The 17,198-nt window shown below is 42.3% G+C and overlaps 1 protein-coding gene across 3 annotated transcripts in view; it reads right to left on the bottom strand.

Moving 5' to 3' along the window:
• ERBB4 (erb-b2 receptor tyrosine kinase 4) overlaps positions 1–17,198 on the bottom strand; it is a 2,224,949-nt gene that overhangs the window by 1,446,739 nt on the left and 761,012 nt on the right. The gene's annotated exons all lie outside the window — the stretch shown is intronic.

Here is a 17,198-nt window from a genome sequence, read left to right as displayed (position 1 = left end):
TTTTTGCCTTCAACCCTCCTAATTACTAACATAGTTTTGCTGGCTTTAAAACTCTGCACACTTTGGCACTGCTAACCAGTGCTAACATGTTTGTGCCCTCTCATTAAAACATAGTAAAGTTGGCTTATACCCAATTGGAATATTTAGTTTACTTGTAAGTCCCTAGTAAAGTGGCACTACCTGTGCCCAGAGCCTGTAAATTAAATGCTACTAGTGGGCCTGCAGCACTGATTGTGCCACCCACTTAAGTAGCACTTTAAACATGCCTCATGCCTGCCATTGCAGCCTGTGTGTGCAGTTTTAAACTGCAATGTTGACCTGGCAAAGTAAACCTTTTGCCAGGCCCAAACCTTCATTATTATTACATAAGTCAGCCCTAGGGTAGAACCTGGACAGCCCAGAAGGCAGGGTGCTATGTACTTAAAATTGGTACATATACTTCTTAGTTTTATATGTCCCCATTGTGAAAAACTCTTACATTTATTTTCCACTACTGCAAGGCCTACCTCTCCCATTGGATAACATTGTTGTTAACTTATTACATTGAATAAACTGTAATTTTCAAAGGGAAAGAGGTAACCCTGCCTTTGGAACTGAAATTAAAAATCCTAACTTATGGTGAAGTCGGATTTGAAATTACATTTTTGAAAATAGCACTTTTAGAAAGTTGGTATTTTCTGCCTTTGCTGTTTGATGCCTGCAGCCTGTCTTTGGGACACATGATTGGGTGGAGTTCGCAATTGGACTATGTGTATTCCTCCAAGAGAGCCACATACAATAGAAAGCTTAGGTGTGCCTGGATGGGCTATCACTAGCAGAAAGGGAGGACGGAACTAGGCTCAGCCTACTTGTACTCGAATAGGCTGCGTACTGCCTCCACACAAGTGGCTGCATCCCCCCCGGTTGTTAGTCTAGAGGCAGGGCAGGGAAGGCAGGATACCTGGGGACCTTCTCCCCACTTTAAAAGCACAACTGGGTCTAAATATTAGGCCTCAGACACCAACTTCTCTGTACATTTCTGGACCGGTGGATACTCTGCCAGAAAGAAGGACTGCTGTGCTGCTGAAACGACTGCCACCTTGCTGGACTGCTACTCTGAAGGACTGCTGCCCTGCTGTGCTGATCTGCTGGACCTGCAGCTGTTGAACCCAGGACCCCAGAGTGACAACAAGGGCTGGTTGGCTGGCCTCCTATTGAGTCTCAGAGACAGAAGGCTCCAACAACCTCAACCCCAGCACCTGGCCTCTGCTATCTAGGAGTCTATCCTGCCAAGTGGTGCCACTCCATTCCTGAACCCCTTGGATGTGGGCCTAAGGTGCCCTGCCAGACTCTGTGGATCCAGCTGAACTGATGCATCTCATCTGCTGCGCAGCGCAACCCCAAGCAGAACCGATTCAGTGCGGTTGCTATGTGGATCATTTAGTCGCAAAGGCCCACATCGCAGCCTGCAGCCTTTTCAGATCTGCTGCAGCGCAATGCATCCTCAGTGCTTGCCCTCACATCTCTCAGCGGCGGCAGCCTTGATGACCACGATGCCCGACTCCACAACGCAGCCTTACAGCTCCTCAGAACCGCGGAATGACCCCAACTGCACAATGCATCCTTGATGCCGAACTTCTCATTGCAAGCCCCATCGACACGATCCTTGACAATGCCACAGACCCTCACATCAGAGGCTCGCTGCATCTCGGAACTGATGCATCACTTCAGTTCCACAGCGCATCTTCAACACAGACCCTCGCAATGCTCCGCAAACCCGGATTCAAGGTACTTTGCTCAGTGGGCCTAAGTGGGTCTCTTTAGCCGGCTCATGCTCTTTCACAGTTGGCCTAAACTTGTGACTTTATCAGGGCCCGGCGCACCAGCTATCCAAATTTGGCCTTTGTGCATTTTCACTGAAATCTTTAAATTACATATTTCTGGTTCTACTAATTGGATTTTTGTCATTTTGGTCTTGGTTTTTTATTGGAAATAACTATTTTTCGAACCTGATGTGGTATCCTTTTTCTGTGGTGTTTTTCACTTTATTACTGTCTGAAATGTAGCACAAATACTTTACGCATTACATCTAAGTTAAGCTTGACTGCTCTGTGGCAAGCTACCAGAGCGTTGAGCACAGGTTAATTTGGGTTAGCTTGTGCCTCACCCTGACAAGGACCGTGGTTGCAGCTTTACTGGGGCTCACACCTCAGTCAACCAACAGCCCTATTTCTTACAGTTGCTAATTTTTTTAACCTTCCAAATGTAATAAACAAAGTTTTGTTAAGATTGTAAAATGTGTCTGCTATGCAAAATGTAACCTTCTGGCAAACATTCAAAAAACGATCAATAAATCAAAAACATTTTTGGGAACCGTTTCCCCGAAAATCTGTTTTTGGAGAGAATTTGCACACTAAAAGTATTTCTTTCCAGGATTTTTTTTTTGTGGCACAAACTAATCTGGAACAATTAAAAAACAGAATTGACAACATTTGCAGTACTTGAAGAGGAAAATAATCACACTCGTGTACGTTTTGAACCCATGCTGCTAGACTAGAGCTCAACGAATGGTCCGCGCTGCAATTTAACCACGCTATATTTATTGTTACCAAGAACGGCCATGTCTGGCAACCCTGCTTAGCATCATCTCAGAGCCGGTTTTAGTAGGAAACGAAGTGAGGTGAGTTACATGATCAGACTCGTCTACTGAATATTATTAGCACAATGAATCGCCCTTTCCACCCTACAATCACATGCAATAACAATCAGTAGCCAAGATGTGAGCTGTCTTTTTTAATTCTTTGACATGTTTAACAATTGCACCAAGATAAAGTTAGTTCACCGCCTTTGGTTAATCAGTAACCACTTGTGGTGTGTGTGACACATCTGCTTTACGAAAAAAAAGAGGACAACAAGTCTTTCGTTCTTTTGTTGTCCTAAGTATGTTGTAGTATCTTTAAGTTTATATTTGCCCACACCAATCCATGTGTATAAAAAAAAAGAAAAAAAAAAAGGATAGCGACAGGCTTGAAAGACTCAAGAAAGTGATCTGCTGTTGTAACCTACTATTTCTATGGTTCAAAGAAATATAATTTAACACATAAATAGCTTCTTCTTCACTAGCCTCTTTTTGATATCAAGCTCATCTCAGAGTTAGTCAAGGTGGTGACCTGTGTTTTAAATGGTTTCACACGGTGCAGTGACTTTAAAAGTCAATCATTTGCTGGTGTAGCAGAGCCTCTTATTTTGCACTTCAAGTCACTCTTTTCCATTTACCACACAAAGCACACGTTAAACAATTCAGAAATTATAGTAATTTTGAGCTAAGTGTCCAGGGAGTTCGCCTCATTCCGAGCTCAGGCAATTATCTGTCTTTCTAATGAAATTGGTGCTTGCCAGAGATGGCCACGTGGCAGCAGAGAGATATAAAATTCTTCATTAATTCATAGCATGCAAGGGTAGCATGGAGAACAGTGCCGCGGCCTCCTCAGTCGCCCCTTCAGTGCATGGAGCTTTCTCTAGAAAGCCCATCTCTGCTGTCAGTGACACCCGCGGCTGACAAAATACTTGTTTTTACTTCTGCGAAGCGTGGAAACAAACTGTCACACAAGTTTGCAAACATTTCCGTGATTCGTTTTCTTCTACCGGGGAAAAAAAAAAGATGAGTGACCGATGGTCTGGATGAGCCATCACTAGCAGGATGGGAGGGCAGAGACAGTTTATACACAGATTGTGTGGTTCTCCCTGAGCAAAGAAGAGGTCCTGGAGAAACTACACAACCCCTGCAAACAGGTTACGTGGTTCTCCCAGGACTTCATATTACCAGGAAGAACCTAACTACACGAACTGCTTGAAATGTTGGAAATCAACCGGTTTCTGAGGTTTGTCTGCAGAGAAAACTTGGCTGGGTTTCATAACCCGATTTCAGTCCACGGGTAAACAGAAAAAAAAAGCAGATTCCGCCAGTTTCGCAGTTCAATAAATACTTTACACCCACCTCTAGTGACAACACAATGTTGATATTTTCTGGTTTTAGAAATATTTTTTAACCATTGTGGCGTTATATAGGACTGAGATTGCAGGATATCAAAAGTGTAGAATATGCAACAAACAGAAAGGTAAATAGTTGAACTTTCCAATATGTACAAAGAGGGGAAGGAGCTTTGAAGACACTACATTCCATTCAGTCAGACCAACTCTAGCTCTAGCAGCAGTGCTTCCACCACTGTCTATGATGTATGCCTCATTAGCTCATTCTTGCTCTGTACTTGGAATTAGAGATTTGAGATTGAACTCATGCTCGTCACTAAGAGTGCTATGTCATTTTGAGAAGATCAGTCCATTAGGCTACCAGGGGCTTAGTTGAGAATATGATTGGGGCTTAAGATCTTCCTTTGACAGTAGGAAAATTAAGGGCACAATCCGCCTGGCACAGGACCACTCCTATTAAAACATGTAAAGGAAATACACTGGCTGGTCATAGGGTATGTGGTCCTATGATTAAACTATGTGCTAGAAATGAAGGCCATTCCGCAAACCAGTTGTTAAATACGGTTGAATCTTGGCTGGTGGAGGAAGGTGGCCAGTTAGATCACATTGAAGCTAAGGTTCGTCCACATGCCTTGTCACGGGTGCCAAAAAACCTTAGTGAGTAGAAGTAGCGCTCCTGCAAAACGTGGGGAATGAACCTCAGAATTGCCAGCATTTCCTCTGTGCTTTCTGTATGGGGGTTCTTAAAGTAACTCTTATGAGATCATCATGACCAGTCTCTAATAATTCCGACACAATATACTAAAATGGCTTCCCCATAATTTCAAATCTACTGTCCAAGTGCAATGTTATTATCCATAAGCAAAATAGCTGTAAATTATAAACAGTGTTATAAACCCTGCGTAGGTGCTCTAATGTTTCTAAAGAAGGAAATCAGACTACTCACTATTATCCTTCATTTTGTAGTACACAACTTGGGACCACCTAACGGTTGACCGTGCCGTTGATAATTAAATAACAAAATAAAAAAAACAAAGGCTCTGATGTCAATAAGTGGATGCCCTCACGGGTAGAGTCAGCCATCCTATTCAAGATCTACCACAGAATGAGTACGACTAGGCTACTGAGAGTGAAGAAGCTGTCCGGCCAGTTAGTGCAACTAAAAGGCTAGCATGTAGCCGACTGGTCCAGCTACACTGGCATGTGAAGAAATGTGGTGCTTGCTTTAGCAGCAGGACAACTCCGGTCTACCCAGAGCGAAGGGATGGGATAGTGAAACAAGAACTGGGATACCTTCCTTGAAATGCATGTCTTTTATCTTTACATATTACTTTACTATTCTGGTAACAAAACATGTGCTTATACTGCTTAAATGCGCCTTAGTACATTGTTTCAGCTTCCTTTATGTTTTCATTTATATATATTTTTTAACATAGCTGTGCACATTCAGCACACAAAAAACAGAATATTGATAAACACATTTGTATACCTCTAGGAATTGACCAAAAGCAATAACATGAAGTTCAGATTTTATGAACCTCCCCTAATAAGCACCCCTAGTGATTTCCAGAGAAATAACTCACTTGTCCTTGACATTATTTCTCGGATAGAGTTCACAGACAACCCATCAATCACTATTGTCTGGTGCTGGCATTTCATTCTTCCTCCTGGGTCTGTATTTTCCTCGATCCTCTGTGAGCACTGTGCCTGTGGCTGAAGAAGGTCCGCCAGAGAGAAGGTTTAGCCGGCACACGTTGTGCAGTGAGTAACATAGCAGAGCTAGCTCTGTTTCTGTGCTTACAGCCCACCCAAGAGCCTATGTGGGATTATCCTCCATGTCACTGCAGCTGAGAATAGTGATGTGATGTGTCCATACTTGACGTACACATGCCTTGCACCCTCCTGCTCTTCTCCACCCCTTAACAGAGCCACATTACCTCACTGCTCCTGTCTACCCCTCTTCATTCCCAGGCTATTTACTTCACTCAGGAGCTTGCTTTGCTTCTCTAGGCCACACGTTTGGATATTCAATTATCTTTTTTTTATTTCAATGTGTTTGTTGTAAAGGAAGATACAGAGTCCATCTGTACATGTAGGATACTTCTTTATTTGTAGCTCGGTTCCGGAATAGGAGATCAGGATAGCAGGAGAAGATAGATGGTATTTCCTTTACAAGAGTGTTCTATAAAGCGCTGGCTTGCCCCAAGTGGCTTCACAGCCCTGTGTTATTTACAAAGGGTTTGAACGTTGCAAATGTAGTACAGTTGTAGAGTACAACATGAGAACAAGCGAGAAAGTCTTTGTAGCCAGTAAAGGAGGAAATCAAATAATACATAGTAATGTACATAGACCCCTAAAGCATAATTCACAGTTACAAATACACGAGAAGGCTATTGATGTTTTATTGTTATTTGCATATGCGAATTGCATACGATATGACTGAAAAGAAGAAAGTTAGTATTGGGCAGAATATATAGGAGCAGGGCAAGGCACTGAGGCAGCCGCGGAGTACAGGCACATTTTCTCATAAAGCTTTGTTGTGTGGAAAAGCAAGAGATTGTTAAAGAAACAATTATCAAGTTAGTAGGGGGGTCAGAAATTCCCAGTGTGGAGTGTTAAAGTTGTTTCAGATACGAAGACGCTCTTCGGGGGGCAAAAGAGAACAGGACATCCTAGGTAGGTGATTGGAGCAGCAATGGACTGTAGAGATAAGATAATCGGTCAGAGTGAGCAGGGTTTCATACAGGTCAAATAGAAGAGAAAAATGATTAGATTCCAAAAACTGCTCTAAGAGAACTTATTTGAGATGCCCATGGACTGAGATGTCAGCAGCAATCTGGAACTTCGAAGGGATGTATACGTAGGCTAGCACCAGGACTCACTTTATGGGAATGTGTGCACTTTATAAATACCAAATTAAATCAAAGGATTAGGAGCAGCATTAGATCATGGAAATATAGCTTCAATGAAGGTCAATTTCCTGCTGCCCTTGGGTTAAAAAGGACACTTTTAAAACAGCCCCTTGACTTATGATTAGCTTGGCAAAAGAAAAAGCAAAGTAAGAGGGGTGGACAGAGGGAGAGGTGGAAAAGCCACTCGGTGGGCAGATGAGATGCATAGTAGATCGTCTCTTTAGATGGAGAGCCGCTGAATGAAGTCCCACGAGCAAATGATAATGTGATCCCATCCTTGCCCCCCCAACCCAAGCACGTAACGAGCATGTACTACTCGCTGTGCCTTGTATAGCACATGGTAGCAACATCCAGACCTATAAACGACTGTCATGGGCATCACCCGCTGCATTATCTCGTCATGCCTCTAATGCACTGCACAATAAGATAACACAAAAAGAAATAATTCCATTAGCCGCCTCAGTTGTATCCTGTCGCTAAGCCCTGGAAATGTGTCCACCTGACATTACACTAAATATTGCTAAGAAGCGGGGTGGCTAGAAGCCTTTGTTATCTTTACAGAAACACAATGGAAGCCCCTGCACAACAAGGTGTCACAAAGGGATAATCCTTCATAAAAACTGAGGTTAATACATGTTCAAACCCAGAGTCCATCTCCTTTGTAGTCATTTCCCGCTGTGTTATTATGCTGTTCATTCACCAGCCTTTCATCCACTAATTTCTCTCGAAACACAAAAGAATCAGTACAAAAAGGAGAAAATACAGCTGGATTGCGCATCCACTTTGTTACATGAGATTGTCCGCGTGCTCTCAACTCTGCCTGAGCGTCAGGGAGCTACTTAACTAGAAATCACTTAGTTTATTTGTCTCTCGGCACGCCTTTGGAAACCCCAGCATTAATTGCCTTTGAGGGTTCATCCTCGACAGGGTTGGCATTTCTTTGCCTTAGTTCTTTTACAATGGCACAGGCATATCCCTATGAAGCAGTGGGGTGCATTAAATAGAACAATAGGATCCAGTAGAAACTGCATTAAAGATAACACACTCTTTCTGTAGGGAGGGGTGGGGACATGTATGTAGCCGGGGCAGTAGTAATCAGCGAACTGCGGGTGGTGTTTCAAGATCACACACCTAATCGGTCATATATAGATGCCGGGATCGGAGATGGGTCTTCCCAATGCCTAATATGATCACATACCAGGGAACAATCGTCGAGGACTTAAGGTCTACCCTAAAGCTCAGTCCCCGAACTTGAGTTCAATTTGAGGGGTATTATAAGCAGAAAGCAGTCTTCATATGATGGAATGCCCTGAAAACAGGGCTTATAACTTGGGGGCGTCGATGAATGCTAAGACGGAAAGAAACAGGAAAGAAGTGTGTTAATAAAAGTGTGATTTTTTGTTCAATTGTTTGAGGTATCAATTTCATTCCAGACCTGACAGGTAAGAACCTGAACAATGACAACCAGAAAGCAAAGCATGAAGCTGCAGTGTACTCCAGAGTGACGGTCTTTCATCGACCGTAATCAAATGTCTTGTATTCAATGTCTCCCGACATCCATAATTTAATCTGCATTCTGCACATCCCTAAGGTTCCCAGGTTTTTTTTGCGCATGCTTACTTACTGCATTCAGGTTTCACCCATCCATTGGCCCACATGTCTCTTTTCTATAGCCTTTTTTTTCCAGATTAGGACATTTTAGTGTTTAATCTGCCAGAATTGCTGAGGTTCGCTTAAAATGTTGAGTTACCCTAGAGTACTCCAGTGAACTGAGTGACTTTTAATCTGCTAAGGAATATTCTACTTGTAAAATGTGTCACCTGGCGACCACTACCAACGCAGAAGTGTATAACTGCAGGACCCACACAATGTACTCTTGTCGTATGTGTACAAGTTCTGCTCTTGCGATTAACGAAGCTGAAAAACAGACTCCTTTGACTCTTGCATTCCGTCATAGGATTTCGGGACTTCTAACCAGGGTGCATTGAGGCAAATGTGATGGTGGTTTCATCAGCCAATTAAACTTCTGATTACTGGAAACTCAAATAAGGTCATGCAACAACTGGACACAAATAGTCAATTTGTTTTAATCCATTTGCTTTGAATTTATAATGCACAAATTGATGGCTTCATACATTTTTGCATACCATTGATCCGCACATTCCTGATAGGGACATGCACCACTTTGTGCTACTGCTATGATCATGGTCTCTCCGCGCTCAGTTAAAAAAGGAGAAAATAAGTCCTTTTCCATTTCAGATTCCACGTGGAATCCTGTTGAGGCTAACGTGAGTAGGCTCACTGACAACACTACAGTGGAAACGCAAAGGTCAAAAGGAGATGGTTGTTGATGGCTGGGACATAGGAATACATCCTTGAGAACTAAAAAAGAGATACAATATAGGTAAATTCGGAACACTGAAGCATTGAGAGCTTGAGGCATTGTGAACACTGGCTTGACACAAATATGTACACAAGGATGTCTGTATATGGTGCCTCTATCGTGCAAACCTGGCCAAAAGGCGGGGGAGAACTGTACATGGTCAGAAAAAAGACTAAAGTCATTGAATAAGAGCAGAGGAAGCTGGGTTGTAGATGGTTAATACACGGTGGTATAGTGTTCTTTAAAGAGATGGGTGTTCAGTTCTTTCCTAGTTTTGAGCAGTGTTGTGGTGGTCCTGAATGATACAGCAATGTTGTTCCAGATCCTGGGTGCACAGCTGCAAATGGCCTGCTGTCTTGTATTTTTTTTTTTTACACTTCTTTGTGTACAGCCTATTCTATCCTGGCGGTGGGTGTGTCAAGATTTAACAAAGAGAGTGAGCTTGTTTGCAAGATAAGCAAAGATGCTGGTAGTGGTCGCTTTGGAAATGATGCAGCTAGTTTTGAATATGGTGTAGGCCTGCAAGGGGAGCCAATAAAGTTCCATCCGGATGGGAGTGATGTAATTGTATTTCTTCAGGCTCTAGATGAGAAATTCTGCGGTGTGCAGGGTGCCCCCAATGGGTCCCAGTGTGGAGTCTGAGAGGCCATGGAGGGGAGTATTATCACCATCCAGATGCAAAAGTACCACAACTTGCTCAGCACTTCTGAAGTTGCTTCTGGAAAAAAGCAGTTTGACCAGACTGTCTTGTTTATATGCAATGTGTTCCTTAGGAGGGGCATTGGTGTCCAGGGTAAATCCAAGTGACTTAGGTTTCCGAGGTTTGAAGCTGTCAAAGTTCATATCATTGAGCGATGTTTGTACTGTACGTTGTTTATTATTCTTGTCAAATTAGAGGAATTCTGTCTAGGTTGGATTGAGCTTTGGGTAGGTGCTGGACATCCAGGTCTGGATGATGTGCAAGTAGTGTTTGAAGTATTCGATGCCTGAAGTTGTGTATCATCAGCATATTTGTGAATCTTTATGTTGCTATCTGTGAGTAGAGCACAAAGGAGCTGAATGTATAGGTTGAAGATGACAGGAGACAGTATGCAACCCTGGGGACTGCACAAGTCACTAGCTACCTGTTCTAGAGCATGGAATTTTATTTCAGTAGGAAGTCTTTGAAGGATCTGAAGATGTAGTCTTCTCTTTTGTGTTGACCTTTGTTTGTTGGTAGGACACTAAGCATTGAAAGAGGGATGGCAAAGTGGTCATCCATTCCAGGGGTATGGGTGGATTGCATTGGATTATTGAATGAATGAATGAATGTGAACTTTATTCGGATATGCATTATATCCATAAAAGTGCAATAAAAATAGAACACAATATAAAAACACAGTTAATATAAGCATATCAAATAGCGGAATTATATCGAGTACATAGTATTACGAGTGCGTACCGCCAATTTTAAAAAGGATCCAACTCTAAAACACAATTCATCATTATTTATAGCGAGCACCATATCATAAGCAGTCTTATAGTCCGAAACACATTGTGACTTAAAGTATGGGATTAAAAAATGTTTTGTGGGGAAGGAATAGAAAGAACAGAAAAATAAAAAATGTAACATTGATTGTTTCGAGCTATTATTACATGGGCAGAGGGAGGATTCAAGGTTAGCAGTATAGCCAGTAGGAAAAGACAACAGGTATTTCATTGTATCTGTTCTCAGCCTGAAGAATAAGCCCCTTTCCCACCGACCAACAGGATTTAATAGATATTTAGGCAGGTCTGGGGTTACGAGCTCTGCTTGCATATAACTAGCAACTGAGGTCTTATTATATTCAGTTGCTAGTCTAGTTTTTTTAAAAGATGCATAAAGTGAGCTTTCTATAGTTTCTATAGTTTTAATATTAGCAGGGCTATAATCTAAAGGATTTAGGAACAAATGTTCCATATTCAAATTAATCAAGCTTTTATGGACTCCTGACAGCCACGGTATATCCATCCCTCTGTTACAATTCAAACAATCCGTAATTATCTCTCTGGTCAATTGAGCAGCCTTATTCTTCCAGATTCTTAACCAAAACAATGTCGGGCGAGCCTTTATAAAATCTTCTATATACGGCAGATGTAATTCGCTATGGCTAGCATATGTGGAAGAGAAGAAAGGGGCTCCCAGAGTTTTACGACAAAATCTATTCTCTTCGCACTGAATAGATGTGCAGGTGGAATACCCCCACACCTCCGCGCCATATGTGGCAGTTGGCACACATTGTAATCTGTAAATTTTAATGATAGAAGGAACTACCCCTATGTTTTTTGGCTTTGGTAGCCTCAAGATTGTGTTAATAGAATTGGTAAATTTCCTTCTGCCTAATGTTGTTGAGAAGACAAAGTTGAGAAGGTGGCCTTTGGGTGTGTTGGTTGTGTGACATTCCACAGCAGGTTGAGTGTATCAAATAAGTTGAAGAGGGGGTTTCTTGAGTTGATTTTTTTAAAGCTGGTGTTGTTTGAGAAGCTGAAAGGGTGGTGTGGACATGTAGGTCGGACGAGGTGGTGAGGAGATCTGAGAATTCATCAATGAAGTCCTTGTTCTGTCAAAGAGGCTTGTAGATTAGATGGAGAGCGTCAGTCGGAATTGTGAAGAATGCATATTGGCATGTAAACTGCTCCATGGAGATACCGAGTAGGGTTTATATACTTATAGAATCACTGGAGACTTAGATGACAGGTTGTTTGTTTCTTCTTGTTGTTGTTCATAGCAACTGGAGATTACTCGAAGGAGTCGAAGAAGCCCAGGGCTCCCGAGAAGACACAAGCATTGAGGTTCGGTTCCCAGTTCTAGTAGTTCTGTTGTAGTGTCCTATACGATATATACGGGTTGTTTGTAAGCTCTTTCCCTCCCTATGTAGGAGTTCCATATCGATGAGTGGGACCGGAGTATAAGCCGCCCGGCTATGTAAATTGTGAGACCTGGTTGGTTCAGGTGAACCCACAGGTATTCCAGCCTCGACCTGGGCTTGGACTTGTTAATCTTGGGTATCCTTGGCCTTTTTGTCACTTTAGTGGTGTTGGTGTGCATGAGGGGTGCAGTACCTTGCGTTCTTTCTACATCCACTGGCTGGGTGTTTTTGCGCCTTGAACCATGTCATTAGTGAGAGCGCGTCATGAGCAGTAGTAGTGACGTTTATTGATTTATTTATTATTATTTTTATTTATTATTTATGTTTTACCTTTCTGTTTTAGGTACGTTTATATAAATAGCTTGGAGGTTATAACCTGAGCCTCCAGCTTATTCACGCAACCTTGCGGATTCTCCTCCTTTTGCAACACTGTCTGGGCAAATAAGGGACAGAACACAGCGCAAAAAAATAAAAATATAGGTTTTAGGAGTTCATTTTAGCTTTATTATTGTTGTAGATTATATCCCCGTCCTGAGGAAGCCATAAAGAAAGTGGAGGCTGAAACGCGAACGCGTCGACACTTTGACAAAGGAGGAGTCCACCTTGCTGTGGAATAAATACATGAGTTGTATTGGCATTACAAATTAAGATGAAGTACTAATATCTTTGTGTTGCCGATAGGACTACCTTCTGATGTAGCACTAGGCAATGAGAAGTGCACATTTTTACGAAATATGCTTATAGGGGAAAGGATTTTGGATTGAGTTATTTCACACATGAGTTTGTATATATGTGTTGTAGTGTAAAAGAAAAAATTGTTTTGTATTTATGTAATGAATGTGTGTATTGCGGTACACCATGCGTTTGGATGTTCACCGATGGATATTTGTGCCTGCATTTATAATTATCTAAATTCGCCAGAAGAAATTGGCTTTTTGCCAAGGTAATTAATAAACTTTTGTGCAAAAATTAAATATGATCTTTCCCTCCATATCATTTGTACATATATCTTAGATGTTTCCTTGCCCAGGTATAGGAGGGTCATTTGGGCATCCCCCTGATTGTTTTAATTGTAGTGCTATCTGTGAGTAGAGCACAAAGGAGCTGAATGTATAGGTTGAAGATGACAGGAGACAGTATGTAACCCTGGGGGACTGCACAAGTCACTAGCTACCTGTTCTAGAGCATGGAATTTTATTTCAGTAGGAAGTCTTTGAAGGATCTGAAGATGTAGTCTTCTCTTTTGTGTTGACCTTTGTTTGTTGGTAGGACACTAAGCATTGAAAGAGGGATGGCAAAGTGGTCATCCATTCCAGGGGTATGGGTGGATTGCATTGGATTATTAATGTTGTTGAGAAGACAAAGTTGAGAAGGTGGCCTTTGGGTGTGTTGGTTGTGTGACATTCCACAGCAGGTTGAGTGTATCAAATAAGTTGAAGAGGGGGTTTCTTAAGTTGATTTTTTTAAAGCTGGTGTTGTTTGAGATGCTGAAAGGGTGGTGTGGACATGTAGGTCGGACGAGGTGGTGAGGAGATCTGAGAATTCATCAATGAAGTCCTTGTTCTGTCAAAGAGGCTTGTAGATTAGATGGAGAGCGTCAGTCGGAATTGTGAAGAATGCATATTGGCATGTAAACTGCTCCATGGAGTTGTTTTATTTGCTTGCCTAGGGTGCAGGACCAGGAAAATCTATGGATGACCGCAGGGCCTTCTCCCTTCTTATGTGCGAAGTCCACAAGATACGTGCTGTAGCTTGTGGGAGAAGGACATCTAGGATGTGAAAGATGTGGGTGTGAACCATGTTTCTGTGATGAAAGGGGCACCAAGCTTGTAATAGTTGATGGGGGCTGTGATGTCATAGTGCATGGAGTGCTGCCATGCAAGCTCTGATGAGCATGAGTTGTAATGTGCGTTCTCTTGTTTGAGGGTGTGTGGTAGTTAGTGAGATGTGTACAAGGTTGAGTCTATAGTGTGTGTAAATGCTATGAAAGTGTCTGTGCCATCTAGATCTGCAGATGGATGATGGGAAATGTCCTGTTGCTTGAGCTCTTCTTTTAAAGATGGTTTTGGCTGGGAACCGTTGATGCCACTTTCTGTGCAGATGGATGATGGGAAATCCAGTGAATTTACATCCTGTACAGATGGTTGATGTGCACTGCAATAGTGTCACTTCCTGTGTAGATGGACCACGGGAAATTAAATCCTCTTGCTTGGTGTCTTCTTTTAAAGATGGTTTTGTCGGGAAACCAGTGATTTTACTTCCTGTGAAGATGAATGATGGGAAATGCAGTGGTGTCACTTCCTGTGCTGATGGGAAACTATTACTTGACACAACAATACATCACTCCATTAGGCCCTTTCAATATAAATACCACATCCCAATGAATAACCATTTTTTTCTTGTCATTGTTAAGTCTTTTAAAATGCTGATATCATCAAATTTTGGTTTGCCTACATGCATAATATTGATCTCTTTACCCCTTCCAGTTACTTACTCTTTGAGGATGCTACATAGAAAGGCCCCAGTAGTACTTGAACGTAGCTGCATATTGTCAGCCATTTTACAGCACATATTTGGTATCTTGTTACGAGGATTTCCTATGTGGGAACGCCCACCCTGCAAACATTATACCTGACTAAGGTATAATGGGACAAAGGGCTTTACAACGTGACGCATCTCCCTAGATGTGTCACATTGTAAATTGTCCACATTTTTTACTCCGCCACTTGCAACGGCGGCGCACAGTGTCGCAAGGGGCTTCTAAATCTGCCCCTAAATACCTTTCTTGTTGCATCATTATATTTTCATATCGTAGGTCCGATGTGCAGCTTGTGTGGACTCACTGTGAGCTTTAAAGGCTCACTCATGTTCGGATCCCATCTTACAGCTGTAAGTCGGCCACTCTCTGTCGTTTAGGAGTTTTCCTTTATTGTGTCGTGTGCTGTTTTCGCCTCCAGAATGTGTGCAAGGACCCTTAATTGCAGCATAGGAAGTGGACTTGACAAGCAATTAATGCAAACAATTTTCACCCGTCAGAGCCTGCCAAATTACTCGGCTGCCATCTGCCCAGTCAGCTGCTTCTCCTTGAGGTCTGACTGCGAATCTGGACCGGTTCTCGGCTCACCTCCGGAGGGGGCGGGCAGCGGAAGTCCTCCGAGCTGGTGCAGCGCCATGTGGAGAGGGATGACATGTATGCAAACATGCTCCAGCCTCCCCAGGCATTGCGAAGCCCTTTGAGCAAAATGATGCACTTGTGCCAGATTGGAATGGCAGGGACTCCAAAGAAAACACCAGGTCCAAGATGGCTGCTATCATACTCAACACAGAGGGCGCCATGGCACTCCATTCCCTTTGTTGCATCACTTCGTATCTTTACTAAGATTGGACAGAAAAATATGTAAAGATTTCAGATTAAACGCAATTCAATGGAGCTCCACCGACTGGCCGACAGCATGACAAATGTGATGGATGGAATCAAACAAGCCGCAAAGATGAGGTCAGTAGATTAATCAGAGACGAGGATTAAAGTATAAGGCAGCGACCGGAAGGTCTCACTTGACATGTGTGTTCGTCTCCTTGTATAAGCGGTTTCATACACAAAGTCCTGCCATGTTATAATGGCAGGACTCTTAAAACTTTAAATGTGCTCAGTTAATCAAGGTGACCACCCCTTCACTAAACAGTGTCTGTTGCATGGAACAAAGCCATACACATGGACTCGCGGTAGAAGAAAATTGTGACTTTATTCACTGAAGCAGCGACATTGAGGTGAACGACCATTAAAACACACATTTCAACATTGTGTCTTGAAATAAGGGAGATTTACCTCCTCTCAGGTCATCATCATTACAAATAGTCCAAAACATGTCCTTACTTGCCCGTACTGGGGAGCTGTGGATGGGTGTAGGACTCCATCTTTTCTCTGAACCATGTTGAAGAGAATCTCAGGACAGAGAAACAAGCGTGTCTTTGACAAGAACTGCCAGATTTATTGTTGGACTCACAGCAAACAGACTCATTGCCTTCTACTATGTAGTAGACTTTGCTTCAAGTCTGTATGTGATTGAAATACGTTGAAGTTGCGGATATGTGCATGCGCACACACAATGACAGAGAGCCTGCATAACTGCTGACTCTGTAATGTGGTCCAGTGTTGCCATTGAGGGGTTCTTGTGGCATTATGAACATGAAGCTGAAGGCCAAGTGATGTGTTACTTTCATCAGACTCCCGAGATGCCGATATAGGACCATATCATATCATCCATTATGCATTTGTTATATTACACATCTGTTCTGGCGATTTAGTTTGAAATTGCTGTTTTCTTCAGTGTCCAGCTAACAATGAGCATGAATTAGAATGTTTAGGCTTTGTTTACTTTTTATGAATACATTGCTGATAAAGTATCAGAGAATAGTAAGGACCAGTGGATTTATGGGATTCTGTGGATGCAGAGTTTGCTGCAGGATTATGGATTTATAGCATTACCACATAATTGTAAGATTTCACAACTTTTTTTAGCTCACAAGTATAAAAATAATATCGTCAGAGAATGCGCCATATAATTTGAACTTTTAAGCCATACACCTTAGATAACCTTGCTACATAATGTGGATACACATGCATTTTAGCAGCTCTGACAGTGGTAAAGCTCTGTAGAATGTTTGGGAAGGCTTCTATTATGATGATGAAACCCGTATTTCACAGGGAATCATAAAATAGTTGCCATATTTTGAGAATGGCTATGAAATTTGGGTTTCTATACCTCAGCATGTTTCCAAGAAAACAACATGTACAGTGTATACACACACACGCACACACACACACACACACACACACGCGTGACAGGCAGAGAGAAAGAACAGGAAGTGAGAGAACAAAATAAAAGTAAGAATGTAACTGTATAAAGGATCATTTCACCAGTGCCAGGAGTCTCTTCCTACATCAGTGGCTGCAGAAGGTTCACGCTCTGTGCAATAAACCCTTGCAGACTCTAGGCCTGTGGGCACAGTCAATATTTTCAAAATATATTCAAAATAAAGTCTTAC

This window comes from Triturus cristatus, chromosome 3_2 (assembly GCF_964204655.1).
Source record: "Triturus cristatus chromosome 3_2, aTriCri1.1, whole genome shotgun sequence".
In the NCBI taxonomy this organism is placed as follows: Eukaryota; Metazoa; Chordata; class Amphibia; order Caudata; family Salamandridae; genus Triturus; species Triturus cristatus.
The sequence above is the reverse complement of the archived record's forward strand: the minus strand, read 5'-3'. Positions and strand labels throughout refer to the sequence as shown.